We start from the raw sequence: 24,972 nt of genomic DNA on the forward strand, positions 1-24,972 counted from the left end.
TCACACATGAACAGAATAGACAAAACTCTCTAGGCATCAGCAGCAGCATAGTGTTGTGAAATCTCCCATGGCTAGCTCCTAAACAGGGGAGTAGTGACAGGCATTGGCGGGATAGGGAGAAGAAATGGGTAAATAACATATTCATTGCTGGCTTGAAAGTTAAAATGCATTTTCTTAATAATTCTTTTGGGTTTCTTGGGAAGATGATTTTTTTGGGTTAAAATTGGATTTGGTTTGGTTCAGTTTTGGACAAACAATAGATTGACTATACGAAACCCAATTGAACCGAATTATTTGGCTGTACCAAAGTTCTTCTAGATTTTCGAATGTTTTCCTCTATTCAGCCAAACTTTTTCAGCCTTTTTTTCTTATTCATTTATGCTAGCATCAAGGCTTTTTCATCCTTGCTTTTGCTCTGAAGAGAAAGGACTTCTAGTTCCTTCAATCTCACTTTAATTCTCTCAACTTCTGAATAATCATGCCTGCTCTCTGCCAGCTCCATCTCTCTTCTAACCCTTTCCTTTTCAGCAGCCACATTCGATGGCCTTTTGGAAGCCAACTTCCTTTCTTGCAAAATTTGTTTTACAGTTTCTACAGAATACACAGATTGATTTATCCTTTTTAGCGCATTTATTTTTTCCTCAACTTCTGCTCGACTAATCATCCGACCACCACTGTGTTCTACTTCCCATTCCCAATCTGAAAACTCTTTCTCAAGTGGAGGTGAATTAGACACCCTGGCCATCTGCCATCTTGCTGCACTGCTCTCGCTACCCCAGAAACAATTCAAATACTTGTATGTCGTGCAGTTCTCAAACTTGTATTGTTTATTAGGGTCTATCTCATCAACATTTTTTACCATGCAAAGACGGTAAGTACTCTGTCCTAACCTAGACATTCCTATCCCAATTCTTACAAAGAAGCCCACAATGATATTATCAAAGAATGGTTCCATAAACCACTTGGCAAGTTTTGATGTCCTTATTGTTATGCTTCTAATATCATCAAAGTTGGGAGTGTCAGTAGAGTCGGGATCATCACCATCACTATCTGATTCTTCGCCACTGCTTCCACTTCCTTCTCCTTCTAGAGGATGACAAACCAAGGCTCGGAATCGCATGATATTTTCTTCTACTAGGTGACAAATATCGCCCCTTATATGAACCAGCATTATCTCTCCGCTTATGTTGAATCTTAGAATCCTGTACTTTCTGCCGCCTTGCTACCAATTCACTCAAACCATTTTCTTTTACAGACCTTGTCGATTTCATAGAAGAGTGCATCCGTGAAGATGGAGGACTTGTTTCTTTCCGTTGTTCATTTCTAATCTTGTTTTGACGAGCCCTTTTACACATTAAATAATTATCCCTTGCTTCTGCTCGTTTTGCCAAAATCAACTCCTGGTCCAGTTCAGACATTTTCCCAAGCTGCTCCCTAACTTCATCATCTTTGTATAAATCACTTCCTATGGATAATTCACTATTGGAATCATCACGGCGACCCCTGCCATCATCATCCTTGTCACCAGAATCAAATCTCTTTTTCAAGGGCATTCTTGACCCAGAAGCCTTCCTATTTGTTGTCCCAGCATCATCTGAATCATCGTCATCAATGTATTTCGAGTCACTGCCATCCTCTGAATCAAAATCTTCCAGTCTCCCTTTCGCAGGATTTCGGGTTTGCTTTCCATCATTGGTAGATGTTCGACCAGCTTCTTCTAGCAACAAATGCTCCAGTTTAGCCATAACTTTTTATTTTACCCTCTAAACGCCCAGGCCGATTGAATAGTCCTTCATTCCCTGGCTAGAGCAGAGACTACAAATACCACTCCTCAATAGATCTTCAAAACCTAAAACCTACTGTCCATCAAACAGATTAAACAAGCGGCATGAAAATACACATAAAATCAGATATTAGCACATACATAGTCGACCTGAGACGAAACAAGGCATTCTCCAAAGCATTTATACTAAGCAGGTCCATTTTCCTTTGGATATTTTGGTTGAGAGTCCTCTGAGAAGTGAGTCAAGGAACTTCCAAGTTCATCACCATGGACTTGAAGACATCAAAAATATTATTTGATGCCTTTGACCAGGTGCTTGCCTTACGTGAATCCATTGCTTCATGATTTCCTCTGCCTTCCCCTTCAAGTATAACCTATCTTGCATTTCTTGCTTGAAGTTGTTACACTAAAAAATGTCACCATGACCACTTACAGTTAGTATGGCTCAAATCAACAGTCATGCTACCCTCTTAGGCAAGTCTTATGCCTCTGCTATCCATCTCAAACTCAAAGAAGAGAGAAAGTCTTGTCAAAAATATGTTTATCTCTGGGGTCGCAGGTTCTCTCTAGCCTTACCTGCGGGGACGCTCACAATGTTCACAAAAGGTGCGTCCTTGGACGCTCTGTATGTTAAGGGACAGGTGCGTCCTTCTGTAAAAGGCAAAATGCGCGAGTTTCATCTTAAAAAAGTTACTTGTGGTTACTTCTAGAACTTTCTAGAGGTCGGTTTGATGAATTGGATGCGCCTCCAGTTGGTTCATGTATCTCTATTAAGGGGGAACTTATCCCATCAATAAGGGAGCTATCCCACCCAAAGAGGGGGATTATCCCATTGATGGTGGACCTGAATAACCTCTTTACAGCACTATAAATAAAGACATTGAGCCAGAGGGAGGAGAGGTTGGAGCTATACATTTTCTTTGGGTAAATGCTGCAGGAATTAGGACTCCCATTTAGAACCTTGTGAGGAGAGATTGTCTTTGCTTGATTCTACTTGGAAGTGGGTGAGCTTTGTCAAAGTAGAGGAAAACCCTTGATGGACCCTGGGAGGAACTTGCACAACACCAAGGCCAGGTTGTAAGAGTTTCTTTGTTTCGTTATTAATACAAACTGGTTTATTTTTCTCAATAGCTTGTGTTAATGAGTTATTTCATGTGTTCCTTGGTCTGCATGTTGAATATATTTTTTATTATATGAAATGCAAGTGCTTGGTAATTGTTTGATTGTTTGTGGTTGCAGGAATTGACTTGAAGGAGGAGCTCATCCGGATCGCCAAGGATGGACTACAACAACCGCGTTTTGGAATAAGGTAAGCCTAAACACTTGTAGTTTTCATGTTTTAAAAGGTATATTTAGAGAAAGATCACTCCATTTTGTCTTGTTTGTCGCTAGAGAGTTTAGACTCCTAGGGAGGTCAGTTGTGTCCGCACAAACGACTTTTTCCGCCACGACAAATTGGCGACTCCGCTGGGGAATCCATTAATGAGAGAGTCTTTTCCTTTGTGTGAACTTTGCTCTGTGAAAATCACTTTTATTTTCTGGTTTTTGACTGTGAGAATTAGTATTTGGGTGGCTTAGCTTTAGATTTAGTTAGATTTGGTTTTTCTCAACTTTTCCAGAAGGACACACCCTCTGAGTACTGCACAGTGCGTCTTTGGACGCGCTGTTGCCGTTTGCACAGAGCGGGCCCGCACCTGTTATAACAGGTTGCCTGCGTCTTCCTGTAAAATTTAGGAAAATTCCATTTTTTGCTTTAATTGCTTTTAGATTTTGATTTTTCTTAGTGTTTTCTACCCAGATCCTTTAGTACCCTGTCAAGAATTTTCACCTGAACTTGTTTTGTGAGCTTTGAGTGTTTTAGTGGATTTCAACGAAGTTTAGGCCTAGGGTTTGATTTTTCAATAGGTCCTGTAGTGACTTTGACGGTAGAAAGTTGTCCAGCCTTAGATCTCTCTGGTTAGTCAGCCTTCTTAGAAGTCGGGCCTGTCGTAAAGTCTCCTTGTGTGAGCAGCTTGCCATTTAAGTTGTTTTGGGTCAAATTTCGAATTACTTGTTTATAAAGTGTTGATTTCCATTTTACAAAAGAACAAAAAGATTAGAGTTTTGTTTTGACTAGTTTTTGGTTCTGCAATAAGCTAGTCCTTGATTTGATTGTGATCAAGTAAAACACCTTAGAATAATCATTGTTGGTTTTGGCCTCGTTAAGATTGCTTAGAGTAAATTTACCTTTTAGTTTGCTTATGAGTGCATTTTCATAGATTTTAATAGTTGTTAAGATTGATTTTTGGTTATATTAGATTTATTCGCTTTATTAAAAGAAAAATACAAAAACATCTTCTTTAAAAGTCTTGTTTCAAGTAGCTTTTTGTTTTTGAAAGAGAAAAAGAGTTTTTTCGTGCATGTAAAGAGCGGTCATGTTTTTTATGCTTGGAAAAGACAAACGAATTGTTTCTTTGATTGTCTTCAATTAAGAAGTTGCTTTTATAAAGATTGCATTCTCTCAACTTTTTAGTTAAGCAATTCATCGAAAAAGTAAAGTAGTGGGTAAATCATCCTAGGTGCATTTTGTAGTGGTTTCGAGTCGAGTCAACACACCACTAGTTTCACTTCCATCACCTTTTGACTTAAGAAACAACCTTAAAAGTAACGCTTAAATTAAAATCAATCTAGTAATTTTTATTTTTCTAGGGCTCTGAAACACCAACATAGCTTAGGCTAGGGTCTTGGAGTAGGTGAGTACTTAACTCTCCAAGACTACAAAACCAAACAGATAGTTTATCTTGAGTAGATTAAATCCAATTGTTTCAGTTATACTCTGGGAAAGCTCCTCTTAAAGGAGAAGCACGAGCTCGTGTCCGAACCAGTGAGGGGATCATTCCTCCCTCGTTGGGAACGACGCCAGACAGTACGTATTACAAACGGTAAACCTCGGATTAACCATTGTCGAGGAGCCAGGGGTCACTTATCGGTAAACCTTGGATTATTGTCAAGGAGCCGGTAAGGGGATTGAGCTTGTTACTCTGCCCTTGCGTGCTGTCGGAGTTTAGACTGTTCCCCCAGGTGTAATTGTTGTGATTGGTAACTTTAGTGACCATAATCTTTAGGGTTCTACCGAGGTGACGGTGGAGGGAAGGTCCCACTGTACCTGGAGCAGACGTCGGTTATACTCACTTGGATTTTTCAGGGGGTTCACTTCACTTCGAGACGGTTAAAGTGGAGGAACTTGTGCCGGTCTATTCATTAAGCAGGTTGCCGGGGTAACTGTTCCACCCGCCATTTCTGTACTGAATCCTGCGAGGTTGGGCCTAATCACCAACTAGCGCTTTTGGTCCGGAAGACTACTGTTTGTGTGTGGTTTGACGCTCTAGATTATTTAGGCGTGTGCTTCAAATTTGTTTGCTTCTTTAGAAGACTTTAGGTGGTTTGATTTGAAATTTTTACTTTGTTTTCGTGTGTTGTAGTTAAAAATCTTTAATTGTGGCGGAATTACCGAGACAGTCCCGTAGACTTCGGGGCCAGTCTCCTGAAGTTGTTTCTGTGGCCGAATTGTTGAGAAGATCCCGTAGACTTAGGGGATCCCCTCCTCGAGACGACCCGGGTAATTTAGAAGGGTTAAAGGTCCTTGTAACTCCTCCTAGTGACAGTAGAGTAGGTTCACCTGAAGAAGGAGAATCTTCCTTGGTAGTCCATCCAGATTACCAAAGTTTAGAAACAGGTTACAATCCCGAAACTGTTACAGTTTCCGAGCTTGCTGGTAGTTTTTCATCTGCCAGTGAAACAGGCGAAGAACCTGAAATTTCCGAACCTGTTACTCCAACTTCTAGTGTCCCTGATTCACCGAGAATAGAAAGAATTATCACCGAAAATCTACCTTTTGGTTTGATTGCTATAGAAGAACTTGCTCCAGAAGAAGATATAGGTGTCTCTCACCTTGAAGGTCAACTTACTATTGATCTAAGGGAGCGTGAATCCATCTTTTACAGTCCTCCTAGAAGTACTTCTTGGTACCTTGCGTTAACCAATTTTTTAGACAACTCAGTCGGTTTTTCCACACCTCGTACTCCTTTTCCACCTGGAGGTATTCATACTCCTGTAAATATGTCTGGTCAGTCGTCCGTGTTTACACAAAGTCCTGAATCTTTTTTACACGGCAGTCCTTCTGTTCCCACTGGGTATCAGTCACTTTCTGGTACCTTTGCGGGGGCATCTCCTCAACCCATTGATCATGGGTTATTTGCTGGAAACAGTGGTAATATACCATTGGGTGCAGGAGACATTTACATGATGTCAGGTTCAGTTCCCGTTTCCCAACCTCAAGGTGGCCAATTACCGCCTGGGGGGCAACCGCAGTTAACACCTGGGGGGCAACCTCAAGGTACACAAATCGTGTCTGGGGGGCAACCTCAAAGTCAGTATGTACCTATGGTGCAATACTTGCCTCAAGGTCAACCTCAGCCTCAATATGTACCCCAAGGTCAACCTCAGTATCAATATCAACCTCAAGGATGGCAACCTCAAGGGTATCAACCCCAAAGTTATCAACCTCAAGGGTACCAACCTCAAGGTCAAGGTCAACCCCAGTATCAGTATTTACCTCAAGGTTATCAACCTCAAGGTCAATACTCAAGTCAAGGTTATCAACCGCCTCAAGGTCAGTCATATGTTCCAAGTATGGGAACTGCACCTTACAATTATCAATCCTACCCTCAATCTGGTTATGGATCTCAGTACCCTCAACCTGTTAGGGGTCAGTACCCTGGAATGTTGGTGTGGGATCCCTCACAGGGTCAACAGGTGTTGCAGCCAAGTGTACAGATGCTTCCTCAAGCTGGACAACCCGTAGTTTCTGGTCCAACCCAGCAACCGCAACCTGTCCAGCCAAATGTTCAAACTTCTGTAGCTTCGGTAGTTACTCAGCCGTCAATTGCACCTAGTACTCCATCTCAAACGGCTGCTGCAACTATCGCTACATCTACCATACTTACTTCTGGAGTATCGACGGCTCCAGTTTCTACTATCCCTGTTACCACACCTCAGATATCTTTACCGTTGTCTGGATCTACGATTCAAACCACGGTCCAGATGCCTGTAGGTCAGCCTGGTATAAGTACGGTTGTGACTACTCAACCTCAATTTGTTCAACCTCCGTACCAGGGACAGTACCAACCTGGGCAAGCTGTCCAACAACCGGTTTACCAGTATCAACCGTATCCTGGGTACACTTATCAACAACCTCAACAACCCCAGTACGGTCCAGTTAATCCTGGTTTTCCAGGAGGATATAATATCCCAAATGCGACTCCTGTTCCTAGTTATCCTGGATATCCTCCTCCTGGGGCTGGTATTGTGACCCAGAGTTTTAGAGATCCTAACCGGCAGTTACCGTTTATTGCAACTTTAGATTTACCCGACTTGACGCGCCTAACGAACGATCCAATTCAATATCTTCAGTTCTGGCCGCCAATGCCAAATAAGTTGCCCAGTGATATACCCAAGTTCGAAGGTAAGTCTGGAGAGGATCCGTCCAATCATGTGATGACTTACCACCTCTGGTGTGCTTCGAATTCTATCTCAGATGATTCCATCCGCTTACGTCTTTTCCAGCGTACACTCATTGGTCTCGCGGCCAAGTGGTACATTGAGTTACCACGGTCCTCTTTTTACAACTTTAGCCAGTTAGCTACCTCGTTCTTAACTCACTTTCAGTTGCCGGTCAGATACGATAACGGCACGGAGTTATTAACTTCACTAAAACAATCGACGTCCACGTATATTTCTGATCACATTCATGAGTGGAGACGTCGAAGGAGATTAGTGAAAGTTTTTATCCCGGACCAAATCTTAGCTGAATGGTTTGTCAAATCATTATTACCGAAGATTACTGAAGATGTCGCTAAGGCCGGAGTAGTTACTGAGGAGCAAGTCATTGCTCAGGCACAATACCTTGACTTAGTTTACACTCAGTCGGGTACGTTACACGAGAAGATTCCGGATCTTCCAAAGTCGAATCAAATCGCTGCTGCTCCTTCGGGATCTCATGCCGCTGATGGTATGATTGGTATCGTGACTACGAAGAGTAAGAAGAAGTCTTCCAAGGCCTCCAATACTCCAATAATCACTTTGCCTGATTCTCCGACAGGAGAGTCTTCTCCTCCTGAACTTACCGCCGACATTCACGCTGTAGAGTCATCTACGGCCAAATCAAAAAACGGTGGAAAGAAGAAAGGAAAGAAGAAGGCTAAAGCAGACAAGGCTCCAAAGGAGAAAACTGAAAAGTCGGAAACCAATGACGAAAAACGCAAACCTCGATATCCTTGTCTTATTTGTGAAGAGGATCATTTTACGAGAGATTGCCCTCATCGGGCCGAGGTTGTAAAAATAGTCAAAGGTTCTCCCACTCCTGCTGTGTTAAAGAATCCATTTCCAGAGCAGGAGAATAAGATGATAGGTTCTTCTTCGAATGCCAGTGAAGAACCCATTTTGATGATGTCTCATGTGAGGATTGCGACTCGATCGCAAGATTATGGTAGTAAGGCTCCTGTTGATGGTAAGGAAGCAGAATCTTCTCACTCTAACCCATCAACCTCAGCTCCTGGTTCCGATCCACTACAGATCGAAAAACCTAACCCAGACTTAGTGATTAAGCCGCCCGCCAAGGGTGTACTTCGAAGGTCTGCTTTCAATCCACATGCGAGAGCAGCCCAGAATTACAACATTGTTGAGGACTTAGCTGTTTCACCTTCAGCAATGTCGGCACTCGAAGTGCTGCAATCATGCCCAGCACAACGGAAATTGCTTTTGTCGGCTATCGGAGCTGTCGATGTTCAGGACCCGAACCTAATGATCTTTGATCTAGAAAATAGTACACCACGTCTCCCCCATCAAATGGCTTTCCAAATTCCAGTGATAGTCAAAAACAGGCCTATTCATCGGACTGTGATTGATGAGGGAGCTTCTACGTGTATTATGTCGATTCAATGTTGGAGATCGCTTGGTTCTCCTTCGTTGAACCAATCCCCCACCATCCTTAAGGCCTTTGATGGCCGTGGGTTCCGTCCGTTTGGTATTCTACAAGAATTGCCTATAGGGGTTGAAGGTAAAACCGTTAGTCTGGATGTGGAAGTGGTTGATGCCCCTCTAGACTACAACCTTCTTTTGGGTCGAAGTTGGTCATATGCTATGACAGCGGTCGTTTCATCGGTCTTCAGAGTAATTAAGTTTCCACATAACGGTAAGATCGTGACTATTGATCAGCTGACATACTTTTCATCCGACCCAGCCTCTTCAGAGAGTATCCAGCATGTTGGTAAAACGACAATCCCTTATAGGGATGTTGGTGTAGGTTTAGTTAAGGATTCCGGTTTACTGGGAACTTTTCCTCTCCCTCCACTCAGCGCAGATCCTTCGTTTGCAACCATTCATATGATTACATCAGAAAACATTATTTATGATGATCCTTGGTTCGTCCCATCTGACTCTGAGATAGACTCACTCGGTGATGTTATGCCTTTGAGTCCATATGAAATTGCTTATGAAGCTCTCATGTCTTTTACTGACTTTCATTCAACCGAAGTCGACCAAATGAATGTGGTCAGTGAAGAGTCACTTTTCACCTCACCCTTAGAACGGATAACGTTTCCCGAAGTCGTGTCATCTGACGAACAACTTCGCGAAATCCTAAGTGTAGACGATCTACCATGGGAAGATCTCCATCACAGATCTTCGTTTTTACCTAAGGATGATGCATTTGAAAATGATTTTTCATCTATCTATACCGCTGAATATGTCAAAGACGCTCAGGATCCAACGAAACATTCTGATTCAGAGTTGAATTTAGGGAATATTTCTCGTACTATTCCCATTGATATTTCAGTGAAGCCCGGAATCGAGGAAAACATTCATATAGGTGCCGCATGTACTGAAGAAGAAATCCAAACTTACAAGGCCCTATTCCAAGAATTCCGCGACGTGTTTGCCTGGTCTTACGAGGAAATGCCGGGAATTGATCCTGCCATTGTTATTCATGAAATAAAGACCTACCCGGATGCTAAACCCGTCCGGCAACGGTTGCGTCAAATTCACCCTCGAAAAGCGGCTGCGATTAAAGCAGAAGTCGAAAAGCTGTTGAAAGCAGGTTTCATTTATCCGATCCCGTTAACGGATTGGGTATCGAATATTGTTCCGGTCAACAAGAAACAAGGAACAATAAGAATCTGTATCGACTATAGGGATATAAATCGAGCTTGTCCAAAAGACAACTATCCTACGCCTTATATCGATCAAATTATTGATGATTGTGCCGGAAGTGAAATGTTTTCCTTCATGGATGGTTTTTCGGGCTATAATCAAATCAATATTCTACCTGCCGACCAACCAAAAACGGCATTCATTTGTCCATGGGGGACATTTGCTTATTGCAAGTTACCTTTTGGGCTTAAGAATGCCGGGGCCACTTTTCAACGGGCGATGTCTTATGCATTTCATGATATCAAGCACATTGTGCAACCCTATCTCGATGATTTGCCTGCTCATTCTTTACATCGAGCTGATCACCTTGTCCACCTACGAGCAATCTTTATGAGGTGTAGGCATTATCGAATTCGGTTGAATCCCCACAAGTGTGTTTTCTGTATAGAAACAGGTCGATTGCTGGGATTTGTTGTTTCAAAAGCCGGCATTCGCGTCGATCCCTCGAAAGTCGAGGCTATCATCAAATTGCCTCCTCCTTCGAGTTTGCGCCAACTCCAAAGTTTGCAAGGGAAAGCGAACTTTTTACGCCGATTCATCCCAAACTACGCCGAGGTCACTAAAGGTTTTACACGGTTGTTGAAACAGAATGCACAATTCTTTTGGGACGAGATTGCCCAACAATCTTTTGATGCACTTAAACACGCGTTGACCCATGCACCGTTATTGCATCCTCCCAACTACAACCAAGACTACTTCTTATACCTCGCAGCTTCGCATTCCACCATTGGAATGGTGTTAGTTCAAGAAGATGAATTCGGAGCGGAGCATGTGATATATTATCTTAGTAGGACCTTGAATCCAACTGAGCTAAAATATTCGCATGTGGAGAAATTGGCCCTGGCAGCCGTTCAAGCTGTCCAGCGTTTCCGTCACTACATTCTTCTCCGCAAAACTACAGTTATTTCGGATTGCAACCCTATGATTTATATTTTGACAAAACAACTGCTAGGGGGCAAGTACTCTAAATGGATTGTTATCCTGCAAGAGTTCGACTTGGAGTTCGAGAAGTCCAAGTCTAAGAAATCCTTAGTTTTTGCGGAATTGATGTGTGATTTCCCGAGTGCTGACACAGAGACTGTGGCAGAGGAGTCCATTGCGGACGAATCTTTGTTTCTTATCAGTACTGTAGATCCGTGGTACGGGGATATAATCATTTATCTCCAAACCCAAACCTTTCGGCCTGAAGCTTCCAAAGCGGAACGTCGAAAAATTCGGTTTCAATCCCAGCCATACAAAATTATTGGAGATACACTTTATCGCCGGGGGCAGACTTAGTTTTTCGACGTTGTTTAACTCACGAAGAGGCTGAGAGGGTTTTGAATGATTGTCACTCTGGAGCATGTGGCGGTCATATGTCTGGGTATGCCACAGCTCAGAAGGTGTTGCGCGCTGGTTATTTCTGGCCGTCTATGTTTAAAGATTGTATCATTGCAGTCAGGAAGTGCCACAACTGTCAAGTGTTTGATCGCAAGATGCGCGCTCCACCTGCTCCTCTCCACCCTATAATTGCCGTTGGTCCATTCGCCAAATGGGGTATCGACTTTATTACTTGTAACCCTCACTCGGCCGGGGGGCATGCGTATATCATCCTTGCGGTTGATTATTTTACTAAGTGGGCCGAGGCGATGCCTACATTCGACGCAAGCGGCAAAACAGCTGCAGTTTTCGTATTCAATCATATCATAACTAGGTTTGGTGTCCCACAAGCAATCATTACTGACCATGGGAGCCATTTTCGAAATGTCATGATGACTGAGCTTACAAGCCAGCTTGGTTTGCGCCACGATAGCTCTACTCCTTATTATCCGCAAGCCAACGGTTTGGTTGAGTCTATCAACAAAGTTCTAGTTACCATGATCCGACGAACCATTGGTGTTCATCGGTCGAATTGGCACAACATGTTATTTTCAGCGCTATGGGCATACCGAACCTCAGTGAAAAATTCAACAGGGTTCACTCCTTTCCAGCTAGTTTATGGCTTAGAAGCTGTGTTACCCATTGAATGCGAAATCCCATCACTTCAAATGGCTGTCGAATTACTTCCAGCTACTTCCGAAGAGGAGACACGTTTATTGTACTTGGCTAAATTAGATGAGACTCGACGTGACGCTACATTGGCAATCGAGACTCACGCGAAACGAATGAAAGCTCAGTATGATAGAAATGTAACCCCTCGAAGTTTTTCGGAAGGAGACCTAGTACTATTATATGATCAAGCTAACGATAAGCTAGGTGCCGGAAAATTCGTTCCCATGTGGCATGGGCCCTACATTGTAAAGCGAAAGCTAGCAAAAGGGGCTTATGAGCTAGTTGACTTTGATGGGGACTCTTTGGGTAAACCCAGAAATGGACTTTACCTAAAGAGGTATTATGCTTAAATGATGGGAATGGAGAAATTTTTAGATAGGTTAGATTTTCTTTCTAGCTAGCAAGTGTGTTAGTTTAGTCAGTGTGCTTAGCTTAGAGAGTGTGGTTTTTCGTCGTTATTCTGGCTTATCTTGGTTTTACTCTTGATATTGCAGATGTCGACGCCTCTCCAAACATATATTGGATTTGCTGATGGTGCTTGTCGTAGTACACGGAACATCTCTTCCGCAGCTTGGGTTATCTATTCGCCCTCTGACGAGTTAGTTTCTATGCATGGGGTAAGCCTCGGTCAAACAACGAACAACATTGCAGAATACAGTGCAGTGATTGAATTATTATCCGAATCTATTTCATTTGGAATTCGACGTTTGACAGTGAGGTTAGATTCTGAACTTGTTGTATTACAGCTTAATAGAGTTTATGCCATTAGGAATCCTGTGTTATTAAGGTTGTTTTTGAGAGTGCGTCTCTTGGAACGTGAATTTGATTACATTGAATATCAACATATTCCAAGGTCTTTGAATACATTAGCAGATGCAATTGCTTCTCGAATGTTGGACAGACATTTACGATAATCATGCAAGTAAATTTAAAAACATTTCATCACATATGTTAAACAAGATAAGCCGGTAATAGTGATATATATAGATAGAAGTGTGTCAAAAAATATATACATCGTCTTCGATCATAGGTTGAAAACACCTTATGATCGGCAAAATGATAGTACAAAAAGTCAAAATGTCACATGTGACTACAAAAGTGACTAGTCAATCACTGGTGGTGCTCTCTGTATGACACCACTGCGCGGGCTACCTTACGCAAAAATCTCCTAAACGGTCCAGGGACCGCGACTACGAAGCGCTGAAGCCTGTAGGAATGTCATCCATAGTAGTCTCAGGTATATCTGCCGTGAGACGCTCTAGATCATGCTCCAACTCAGCTAGTACTTCTGCAGCCGCGTCCTGTGGGGCCGGTACCGGTGCAGCTGGATGTAGTCTATCAAAAGGCCGGAGGTTGGCTGGACGCTGTGGACCAACATCTGCATTTTGAAAATTTTACTGTTAGTTTTGAGACGATATATATGAAAAAATAAAAAATACATAATTAGAAAACTTGTGAAAATAAAAGTACCTCTGTCATCCCATTGTTCTCCCGGTGGAAGAACCATGTCCGGATCACCTCTAAAATCCACTCCGGCATACGGAAAGTCCTGTATCGAAAAAACCTGGTCCTCTAACCAGTGAAAATAACTATCTGAGAATCGAACCACTGTCGCACCCTCGTCAGGATGCCGGGCCATCACCGCAACCCATCGTATCAGCTTTGGCTCCCGAGGACCCAAGATATCAACAGTGAGTTGCTGAGGGATCAGCATTGGAACTCTCTCCAAGGCAAAGCTCACGACTAGAGGCCCATATCCAAAAGTCTTTAGTCGTCCGTTCTTTGCCTTGGTCAGTTGGCTCTTCATATGAGCCGACACAGCTTCACACCAGTTGAAAATGGTGCCTTGGTAACAGTCAATTGCCATCCGCATTTGGGATCCGGAAGCAATGTGTAAAGCGGCCGCGCCGCAAATTCTGGTAACCGTGAACGCTATGACTTTGAGTTCCGGCAGAGTGATGTGTTTTATCTCTATGCCTTTTGAATGGTGAGCCCCAGGTGTGCACCACTCGTCGCGGAGACTATCAAGGGATTGGCCACCCGGCCTAGTCCCCGCAAGACTGAGTTGCTCACCTCTGTTCGGCAAGCCAGTGAGAAAGTATACATCCGAGGGCTCTATCTCGAGCTGGTGCCCTCCTATGTAAAAGCATTGTTCTTGAACGTTCCATCGCTCAACCAGCCATTCCAAGAATCTTACCTGGCCCCTCATGCCCGGTATGGTCCAATATTTGTATAATCCGCATGCTCTTAGGGCATCCAGGGAAGGTTGATGATTTATTGCAACTTCATCATCCTCTACATGCTCTCTTTCTCTCCAATCTAACATGGTTAATGCCCTGCACATCAAAAATAGCAATTAGAAATTGATTTGGGAATTTTTGGTGGTTTTTTGAGGGAGTTGGGGTTTTGAAATGCGCACTTCTCGGAAGACGCACCCCGGCTTTGTAGCACAGGGCGCCCGGACGCGGCTGGCCTGAAGGCGGGCCGCGTCTTCCGACCTTTTTCCCGTATGAGAAAAAGTCGGGGGACGCGGTCACCCGAAGGGCACCCGCGTCCGCCGAGAGGCGCATTCCAAAACCAAAACCCCCCCAAAAAATGAAACTAAGACCTAAAAATTGATTCTAAACGGATAGAAATGCAGAGTAGGATGTGTAAAATACCTGGATAAGACGGCGTTCGATTCCGACGGTCGGATTTTCCGCAGCGACCACGGGAAGTTTCTTGTCAAAAGCTCCTTTTTCAACCTCAACAGTGAAACGGTAAAAATGACATGGTAAAAGGTCTTTTTATAGGTTTTTTGGATGAATTAGTTCATTTTTTACCATGAAAAGATGTTTTTCGATGTATTTTTGCCTATTTTAAACAGGTATGAGTAATGTGTTGCTTTTGTGCAGGACAAAGGGGTTTCGAGGGAAATTGTAATTTTTCACAAACAAAAATATCAGAGTCATCTTTTAAGCCCTTTTCTGACTCCTAAAACATGAAAAGATCGCCGAGCGTTTCTTTTACACTCGTTAAAACGGAATTAAAAGACGGTCCCCTTTTAGCTCTTTTCTGACCGTAAAATCAGGAAAAGATTGCCGGGTTTTTGTCGTTTCGAACTCGATAAGGAAATAAAACGACGTGTCCTTGATCGCTTTTTACTTTTCAGGTCAACGACACTATTATGAAAGTACTCCTTGGTCGCAAGATCAAGCGGTTCCCCCAGGTATTATTTTATACTTTTTCGGGCTTGAGGGACACAAATATACGAAAAAGTTCAACGTGGAGTCTCCTTTTGTTTTTTCAGACTCTCTAAAAATGAAAAACGCCGAGTTTCTCCTATACTGGGCTCGTTAAACTTTTACAGTAAAGGACCTGTTCAATTACAAACAGGAACGAACCACTCCTTCCTAGGGTTCGAATTTAAACTAGGTTGGACTCGTCCGAAGGATGAGCTTATAATCAAGCATATGTTATCCTCCTCAAGCTTGTTAAAAATAAAGAGGTACTTGCCAGAAATGGTGGGGGAAAAGAGAGAAGAATGAACCTGTTTGTTACCTTTTGTCTCAAAAGAAACTTTATTACCACTCTTGAACACGACACTTTTCATTCACCTGGGTTGGGAAATCTTTTACCTCACAGTTGACCAAACCACTTTGAAAGTCTTTAACCGGGTTCCGGGGATTAACTTTGAGTTATTCGTCACCAAGCCATCTGTCGTGTCGTTATGTGTTCAAGAGGTCTGCAAGCAAAAACTTTCATCTGCAAAATACTTGTCATCCATTTGACCATCCCTGAGTCAGTCCTTACAGCAACATTTCTTCAACTTGAACAATGATTTCGTGTTGCGGGCTTGCCTGCAACGGGTCGCTTTCTATCGACATCGACACATTATCTAGAAAGATGACTTAGGAATCGACAGCACCTTGAAGTCTGCATGCATCAATGGCAGGTTTCTCGCCTTTGACGTCAGTTTACATCATTGACTTTCGATCAAAGGATTCCGTGAAGTGTTCGACATCAAAACATCTATTCACATTTCACGGGTTGTGCTTGGTACTTTGAGAACCATTGACATTACTGGTGGTTTCTCTCACGCTTGTTAACAGTTTGCATCATCGACTGGTAATCAAGTGGTTTCTAACATGTTCGACATCGAATCATTTAATCACATGGCTAGAATCGTACCAATTCGGGAAGTAGAAGTGAAGACCCTGGATCTAGTTTCTACCATCCAGGCTGCGAGGAGTTTTGTATTCATTATCTATGTAGACTAATCATAAACAGATGGCTGCGTCCATACTGTGTCTACAAAAGTCTATAAAAATGATGTACTGCAAGATCATTCCTGTATCAGAATAGTTAGTCCATTAGTTAAAGTTTTGAATCTGAGTATGGGAATGCCTACCTCAGTGATGATATAATCTTATACATGTATTTTGTGTTGAAAATTGCAGGTTCCAACCAGGTCATCCACAAGACAATCCTTGAAATGATAAAGCGCTTCACCCTTCCTAGAATTACAAAACCCTAAATCTATTCCAGGCTTCGCACTTTAGGGGGCAATCTGTTACACTAAAAAATGTCACCATGACCACTTACAGTTAGTATGGCTCAAATCAACAGTCATGCTACCCTCTTAGGCAAGTCTTATGCCTCTGCTATCCATCTCAAACTCAAAGAAGAGAGAAAGTCTTGTCAAAAATATGTTTATCTCTGGGGTCGCAGGTTCTCTCTAGCCTTACCTGCGGGGACGCTCACAATGTTCACAAAAGGTGCGTCCTTGGACGCTCTGTATGTTAAGGGACAGGTGCGTCCTTCTGTAAAAGGCAAAATGCGCGAGTTTCATCTTAAAAAAGTTACTTGTGGTTACTTCTAGAACTTTCTAGAGGTCGGTTTGATGAATTGGATGCGCCTCCAGTTGGTTCATGTATCTCTATTAAGGGGAACTTATCCCATCAATAAGGGAGCTATCCCACCCAAAGAGGGGGATTATCCCATTGATGGTGGACCTGAATAACCTCTTTACAGCACTATAAATAAAGACATTGAGCCAGAGGGAGGAGAGGTTGGAGCTATACATTTTCTTTGGGTAAATGCTGCAGGAATTAGGACTCCCATTTAGAACCTTGTGAGGAGAGATTGTCTTTGCTTGATTCTACTTGGAAGTGGGTGAGCTTTGTCAAAGTAGAGGAAAACCCTTGATGGACCCTGGGAGGAACTTGCACAACACCAAGGCCAGGTTGTAAGAGTTTCTTTGTTTCGTTATTAATACAAACTGGTTTATTTTTCTCAATAGCTTGTGTTAATGAGTTATTTCATGTGTTCCTTGGTCTGCATGTTGAATATATTTTTTATTATATGAAATGCAAGTGCTTGGTAATTGTTTGATTGTTTGTGGTTGCAGGAATTGACTTGAAGGAGGAGCTCATCCGGATCGGCAAGGACGGACTACAACAACCGCGTTTTGGAATAAGGTAAGCCTAAACACTTGTAGTTTTCATGTTTTAAAAGGTATATTTAGAGAAAGATCACTCCATTTTGTCTTGTTTGTCGCTAGAGAGTTTAGACTCCTAGGGAGGTCAGTTGTGTCCGCACAAACGACTTTTTCCGCCACGACAAATTGGCGACTCCGCTGGGGAATCCATTAATGAGAGAGTCTTTTCCTTTGTGTGAACTTTGCTCTGTGAAAATCACTTTTATTTTCTGGTTTTTGACTGTGAGAATTAGTATTTGGGTGGCTTAGCTTTAGATTTAGTTAGATTTGGTTTTTCTCAACTTTTCCAGAAGGACGCACCCTCTGAGTACTGCACAGTGCGTCTTTGGACGCGCTGTTGCCGTTTGCACAGAGCGGGCCCGCACCTGTTATAACGGGTTGCCTGCGTCTTCCTGTAAAATTTAGGAAAATTCCATTTTTTGCTTTAATTGCTTTTAGATTTTGATTTTTCTTAGTGTTTTCTACCCAGATCCTTTAGTACCCTGTCAAGAATTTTCACCTGAACTTGTTTTGTGAGCTTTGAGTGTTTTAGTGGATTTCAACGAAGTTTAGGCCTAGGGTTTGATTTTTCAATAGGTCCTGTAGTGACTTTGACGGTAGAAAGTTGTCCAGCCTTAGATCTCTCTGGTTAGTCAGCCTTCTTAGAAGTCGGGCCTGTCGTAAAGTCTCCTTGTGTGAGCAGCTTGCCATTTAAGTTGTTTTGGGTCAAATTTCGAATTACTTGTTTATAAAGTGTTGATTTCCATTTTACAAAAGAACAAAAAGATTAGAGTTTTGTTTTGACTAGTTTTTGGTTCTGCAATAAGCTAGTCCTTGATTTGATTGTGATCAAGTAAAACACCTTAGAATAATCATTGTTGGTTTTGGCCTCGTTAAGATTGCTTAGAGTAAATTTACCTTTTAGTTTGCTTATGAGTGCATTTTCATAGATTTTAATAGTTGTTAAGATTGATTTTTGGTTATATTAGATTTATTTGCTTTATTAAAAGAAAAATACAAAAACATCTTCTTTAAAAGTCTTGTTTCAAGTAGCTTTTTGTTTTTGAAAGAGAAAAAGAGTTTTTTCGTGCATGTAAAGAGCGGTCATGTTTTTTATGCTTGGAAAAGACAAACGAATTGTTTCTTTGATTGTCTTCAATTAAGAAGTTGCTTTTATAAAGATTGCATTCTCTCAACTTTTTAGTTAAGCAATTCATCGAAAAAGTAAAGTAGTGGGTAAATCATCCTAGGTGCATTTTGTAGTGGTTTCGAGTCGAGTCAACACACCACTGGTTTCACTTCCATCACCTTTTGACTTAAGAAACAACCTTAAAAGTAACGCTTAAATTAAAATCAATCTAGTAATTTTTATTTTTCTAGGGCTCTGAAACACCAACATAGCTTAGGCTAGGGTCTTGGAGTAGGTGAGTACTTAACTCTCCAAGACTACAAAACCAAACAGATAGTTTATCTTGAGTAGATTAAATCCAATTGTTTCAGTTATACTCTGGGAAAGCTCCTCTTAAAGGAGAAGCACGAGCTCGTGTCCGAACCAGTGAGGGGATCATTCCTCCCTCGTTGGGAACGACGCCAGACAGTACGTATTACAAACGGTAAACCTCGGATTAACCATTGTCGAGGAGCCAGGGGTCACTTATCGGTAAACCTTGGATTATTGTCAAGGAGCCGGTAAAGGGATTGAGCTTGTTACTCTGCCCTTGCGTGCTGTCGGAGTTTAGACTGTTCCCCCAGGTGTAATTGTTGTGATTGGTAACTTTAGTGACCATAATCTTTAGGGTTCTACCGAGGTGACGGTGGAGGGAAGGTCCCACTGTACCTGGAGCAGACGTCGGTTATACTCACTTGGATTTTCCGGGGGGTTCACTTCACTTCGAGACGGTTAAAGTGGAGGAACTTGTGCCGGTCTATTCATTAAGCAGGTTGCCGGGGTAACTGTTCCACCCGCCATTTCTGTACTGAATCCTGCGAGGTTGGGCCTAATCACCAACTAGCGCTTTTGGTCCGGAAGACTACTGTTTGTGTGTGGTTTGACGCTCTAGATTATTTAGGCGTGTGCTTCAAATTTGTTTGCTTCTTTAGAAGACTTTAGGTGGTTTGATTTGAAATTTTTACTTTGTTTTCGTGTGTTGTAGTTAAAAATCTTTAATTGTGGCGGAATTACCGAGACAGTCCCGTAGACTTCGGGGCAGTCTCCTGAAGTTGTTTCTGTGGCCGAATTGTTGAGAAGATCCCGTAGACTTAGGGGATCCCCTCCTCGAGACGACCCGGGTAATTTAGAAGGGTTAAAGGTCCTTGTAACTCCTCCTAGTGACAGTAGAGTAGGTTCACCTGAAGAAGGAGAATCTTCCTTGGTAGTCCATCCAGATTACCAAAGTTTAGAAACAGGTTACAATCCCGAAACTGTTACAGTTTCCGAGCTTGCTGGTAGTTTTTCATCTGCCAGTGAAACAGGCGAAGAACCTGAAATTTCCGAACCTGTTACTCCAACTTCTAGTGTCCCTGATTCACCGAGAATAGAAAGAATTATCACCGAAAATCTACCTTCTGGTTTGATTGCTATAGAAGAACTTGCTCCAGAAGAAGATATAGGTGTCTCTCACCTTGAAGGTCAACTTACTATTGATCTAAGGGAGCGTGAATCCATCTTTTACAGTCCTCCTAGAAGTACTTCTTGGTACCTTGCGTTAACCAATTTTTTAGACAACTCAGTCGGTTTTTCCACACCTCGTACTCCTTTTCCACCTGGAGGTATTCATACTCCTGTAAATATGTCTGGTCAGTCGTCCGTGTTTACACAAAGTCCTGAATCTTTTTTACACGGCGGTCCTTCTGTTCCCACTGGGTATCAGTCACTTTCTGGTACCTTTGCGGGGCATCTCCTCAACCCATTGATCATGGGTTATTTGCTGGAAACAGTGGTAATATACCATTGGGTGTAGGAGACATTTACATGATGTCAGGTTCAGTTCCCGTTTCCCAACCTCAAGGTGGCCAATTACCGCCTGGGGGGCAACCGCAGTTAACGCCTGGGGGGCAACCTCAAGGTACACAAATCGTGTCTGGGGGGCAACCTCAAAGTCAGTATGTACCTATGGTGCAATACTTGCCTCAAGGTCAACCTCAGCCTCAATATGTACCCCAAGGTCAACCTCAGTATCAATATCAACCTCAAGGATGGCAACCTCAAGGATGGCAACCTCAAGGGTATCAACCCCAAAGTTATCAACCTCAAGGGTACCAACCTCAAGGTCAAGGTCAACCCCAGTATCAGTATTTACCTCAAGGTTATCAACCTCAAGGTCAATACTCAAGTCAAGGTTATCAACCGCCTCAAGGTCAGTCATATGTTCCAAGTATGGGAACTGCACCTTACAATTATCAATCCTACCCTCAATCTGGTTATGGATCTCAGTACCCTCAACCTGTTACGGGTCAGTACCCTGGAATGTTAGTGTGGGATCCCTCACAGGGTCAACAGGTGTTGCAGCCAAGTGTACAGATGCTTCCTCAAGCTGGACAACCCGTAGTTTCTGGTCCAACCCAGCAACCGCAACCTGTCCAGCCAAATGTTCAAACTTCTGTAGCTTCGGTAGTTACTCAGCCGTCAATTGCACCTAGTACTCCATCTCAAACGGCTGCTGCAACTATCGCTACATCTACCATACTTACTTCTGGAGTATCGACGGCTCCAGTTTCTACTATCCCTGTTACCACACCTCAGATATCTTTACCGTTGTCTGGATCTACGATTCAAACCACGGTCCAGATGCCTGTAGGTCAGCCTGGTATAAGTACGGTTGTGACTACTCAACCTCAATTTGTTCAACCTCCGTACCAGGGACAGTACCAACCTGGGCAAGCTGTCCAACAACCGGTTTACCAGTATCAACCGTATCCTGGGTACACTTATCAACAACCTCAACAACCCCAGTACGGTCCGGTTAATCCTGGTTTTCCAGGAGGATATAATATCCCAAATGCGACTCCTGTTCCTAGTTATCCTGGATATCCTCCTCCTGGGGCTGGTATTGTGACCCAGAGTTTTAGAGATCCTAACCGGCAGTTACCGTTTATTGCAACTTTAGATTTACCCGACTTGACGCGCCTAACGAACGATCCAATTCAATATCTTCAGTTCTGGCCGCCAATGCCAAATAAGTTGCCCAGTGATATACCCAAGTTCGAAGGTAAGTCTGGAGAGGATCCGTCCAATCATGTGATGACTTACCACCTCTGGTGTGCTTCGAATTCTATCTCAGATGATTCCATCCGCTTACGTCTTTTCCAGCGTACACTCATTGGTCTCGCGGCCAAGTGGTACATTGAGTTACCACGGGCCTCTTTTTACAACTTTAGCCAGTTAGCTACCTCGTTCTTAACTCACTTTCAGTTGCCGGTCAGATACGATAACGGCACGGAGTTATTAACTTCACTAAAACAATCGACGTCCACGTATATTTCTGATCACATTCATGAGTGGAGACGTCGAAGGAGATTAGTGAAAGTTTTTATCCCGGACCAAATCTTAGCTGAATGGTTTGTCAAATCATTATTACCGAAGATTACTGAAGATGTCGCTAAGGCCGGAGTAGTTACTGAGGAGCAAGTCATTGCTCAGGCACAATACCTTGACTTAGTTTACACTCAGTCGGGTACGTTACACGAGAAGATTCCGGATCTTCCAAAGTCGAATCAAATCGCTGCTGCTCCTTCGGGATCTCATGCCGCTGATGGTATGATTGGTATCGTGACTACGAAGAGTAAGAAGAAGTCTTCCAAGGCCTCCAATACTCCAATAATCACTTTGCCAGATTCTCCGACAGGAGAGTCTTCTCCTCCTGAACTTACCGCCGACATTCACGCTGTAGAGTCATCTACGGCCAAATCAAAAAACGGTGGAAAGAAGAAAGGAAAGAAGAAGGCTAAAGCAGACAAGGCTCCAAAGGAGAAAACTGAAAAGTCAGAAACCAATGACGAAAAACGCAAACCTCGATATCCTTGTCTTATTTGTGAAGAGGATCATTTTACGAGAGATTGCCCTCATCGGGCCGAGGTTGTAAAAATAGTCAAAGGTTCTCCCACTCCTGCTGTGTTAAAAGAATCCATTTCCAGAGCAGGAGAATAAGATGATAGGTTCTTCTTCGAATGCCAGTGAAGAACCCATTTTGATGATGTCTCATGTGAGGATTGCGACTCGATCGCAAGATTATGGTAGTAAGGCTCCTGTTGATGGTAAGGAAGCAGAATCTTCTCACTCTAACCCATCAACCTCAGCTCCTGGTTTCGATCCACTACAGATCGAAAAACCTAACCCAGACTTAGTGATTAAGCCGCCCGCCAAGGGTGTACTTCGAAGGTCTGCTTTCAATCCACATGCGAGAGCAGCCCAGAATTACAACATTGTTGAGGACTTAGCTGTTTCACCTTCAGCAATGTCGGCACTCGAAGTGCTGCAATCATGCCCAGCACAACGGAAATTGCTTTTGTCGGCTATCGGAGCTGTCGATGTTCAGGACCCGAACCTAATGATCTTTGATCTAGAAAATAGTACACCACGTCTCCCCCATCAAATGGCTTTCCAAATTCCAGTGATAGTCAAAAACAGGCCTATTCATCGGACTGTGATTGATGAGGGAGCTTCTACGTGTATTATGTCGATTCAATGTTGGAGATCGCTTGGTTCTCCTTCGTTGAACCAATCCCCCACCATCCTTAAGGCCTTTGATGGCCGTGGGTTCCGTCCGTTTGGTATTCTACAAGAATTGCCTATAGGGGTTGAAGGTAAAACCGTTAGTCTGGATGTGGAAGTGGTTGATGCCCCTCTAGACTACAACCTTCTTTTGGGTCGAAGTTGGTCATATGCTATGACAGCGGTCGTTTCATCGGTCTTCAGAGTAATTAAGTTTCCACATAACGGTAAGATCGTGACTATTGATCAGCTGACATACTTTTCATCCGACCCAGCCTCTTCAGAGAGTATCCAGCATGTTGGTAAAACGACAATCCCTTATAGGGACGTTGGTGTAGGTTTAGTTAAGGATTCCGGTTTACTGGGAACTTTTCCTCTCCCTCCACTCAGCGCAGATCCTTCGTTTGCAACCATTCATATGATTACATCAGAAAACATTATTTATGATGATCCTTGGTTCGTCCCATCTGACTCTGAGATAGACTCACTCGGTGATGTTATGCCTTGAGTCCATATGAAATTGCTTATGAAGCTCTCATGTCTTTACTGACTTTCATTCAACCGAAGTCGACCAAATGAATGTGGTCAGTGAAGAGTCACTTTTCACCTCACCCTTAGAACGGATAACGTTTCCCGAAGTCGTGTCATCTGACGAACAACTTCGCGAAATCCTAAGTGTAGACGATCTACCATGGGAAGATCTCCATCACAGATCTTCGTTTTTACCTAAGGATGATGCATTTGAAAATGATTTTTCATCTATCTTTACCGCTGAATATGTCAAAGACGCTCAGGATCCAACGAAACATTCTGATTCAGAGTTGAATTTAGGGAATATTTCTCGTACTATTCCCATTGATATTTCAGTGAAGCCCGGAATCGAGGAAAACATTCATATAGGTGCCGCATGTACTGAAGAAGAAATCCAAACTTACAAGGCCCTATTCCAAGAATTCCGCGACGTGTTTGCCTGGTCTTACGAGGAAATGCCGGGAATTGATCCTGCCATTGTTATTCATGAAATAAAGACCTACCCGGATGCTAAACCCGTCCGGCAACGGTTGCGTCAAATTCACCCTCGAAAAGCGGCTGCGATTAAAGCAGAAGTCGAAAAGCTGTTGAAAGCAGGTTTCATTTATCCGATCCGTTAACGGATTGGGTATCGAATATTGTTCCGGTCAACAAGAAACAAGGAACAATAAGAATCTGTATCGACTATAGGGATATAAATCGAGCTTGTCCAAAAGACAACTATCCTACGCCTTATATCGATCAAATTATTGATGATTGTGCCGGAAGTGAAATGTTTTCCTTCATGGATGGTTTTTCGGGCTATAATCAAATCAATATTCTACCTGCCGATCAACCAAAAACGGCATTCATTTGTCCATGGGGGACATTTGCTTATTGCAAGTTACCTTTTGGGCTTAAGAATGCCGGGCCACTTTTCAACGGGCGATGTCTTATGCATTTCATGACATCAAGCACATTGTGCAACCCTATCTCGATGATTTGCCTGCTCATTCTTTACATCGAGCTGATCACCTTGTCCACCTACGAGCAATCTTTATGAGGTGTAGGCATTATCGAATTCGGTTGAATCCCCACAAGTGTGTTTTCTGTATAGAAACAGGTCGATTGCTGGGATTTGTTGTTTCAAAAGCCGGCATTCGTCGATCCCTCGAAAGTCGAGGCTATCATCAAATTGCCTCCTCCTTCGAGTTTGCGCCAACTCCAAAGTTT

At 42.9% G+C, this 24,972-nt stretch overlaps 1 pseudogene; it reads right to left on the reverse strand.

Annotated features, from left to right (window-relative positions):
• Positions 1-376: 376 nt before the first annotated feature.
• LOC149157825 (protein RTF1 homolog pseudogene) lies at positions 377-1,745 on the reverse strand (annotated as a pseudogene).
• Positions 1,746-24,972: the final 23,227 nt, after the last annotated feature.

This window comes from Pinus tabuliformis, chromosome 5_2, assembly GCF_031772625.1.
Source record: "Pinus tabuliformis cultivar Carrire ecotype Pingquan chromosome 5_2, CPIR1, whole genome shotgun sequence".
Classification (NCBI taxonomy): Eukaryota; Viridiplantae; Streptophyta; class Pinopsida; order Pinales; family Pinaceae; genus Pinus; species Pinus tabuliformis.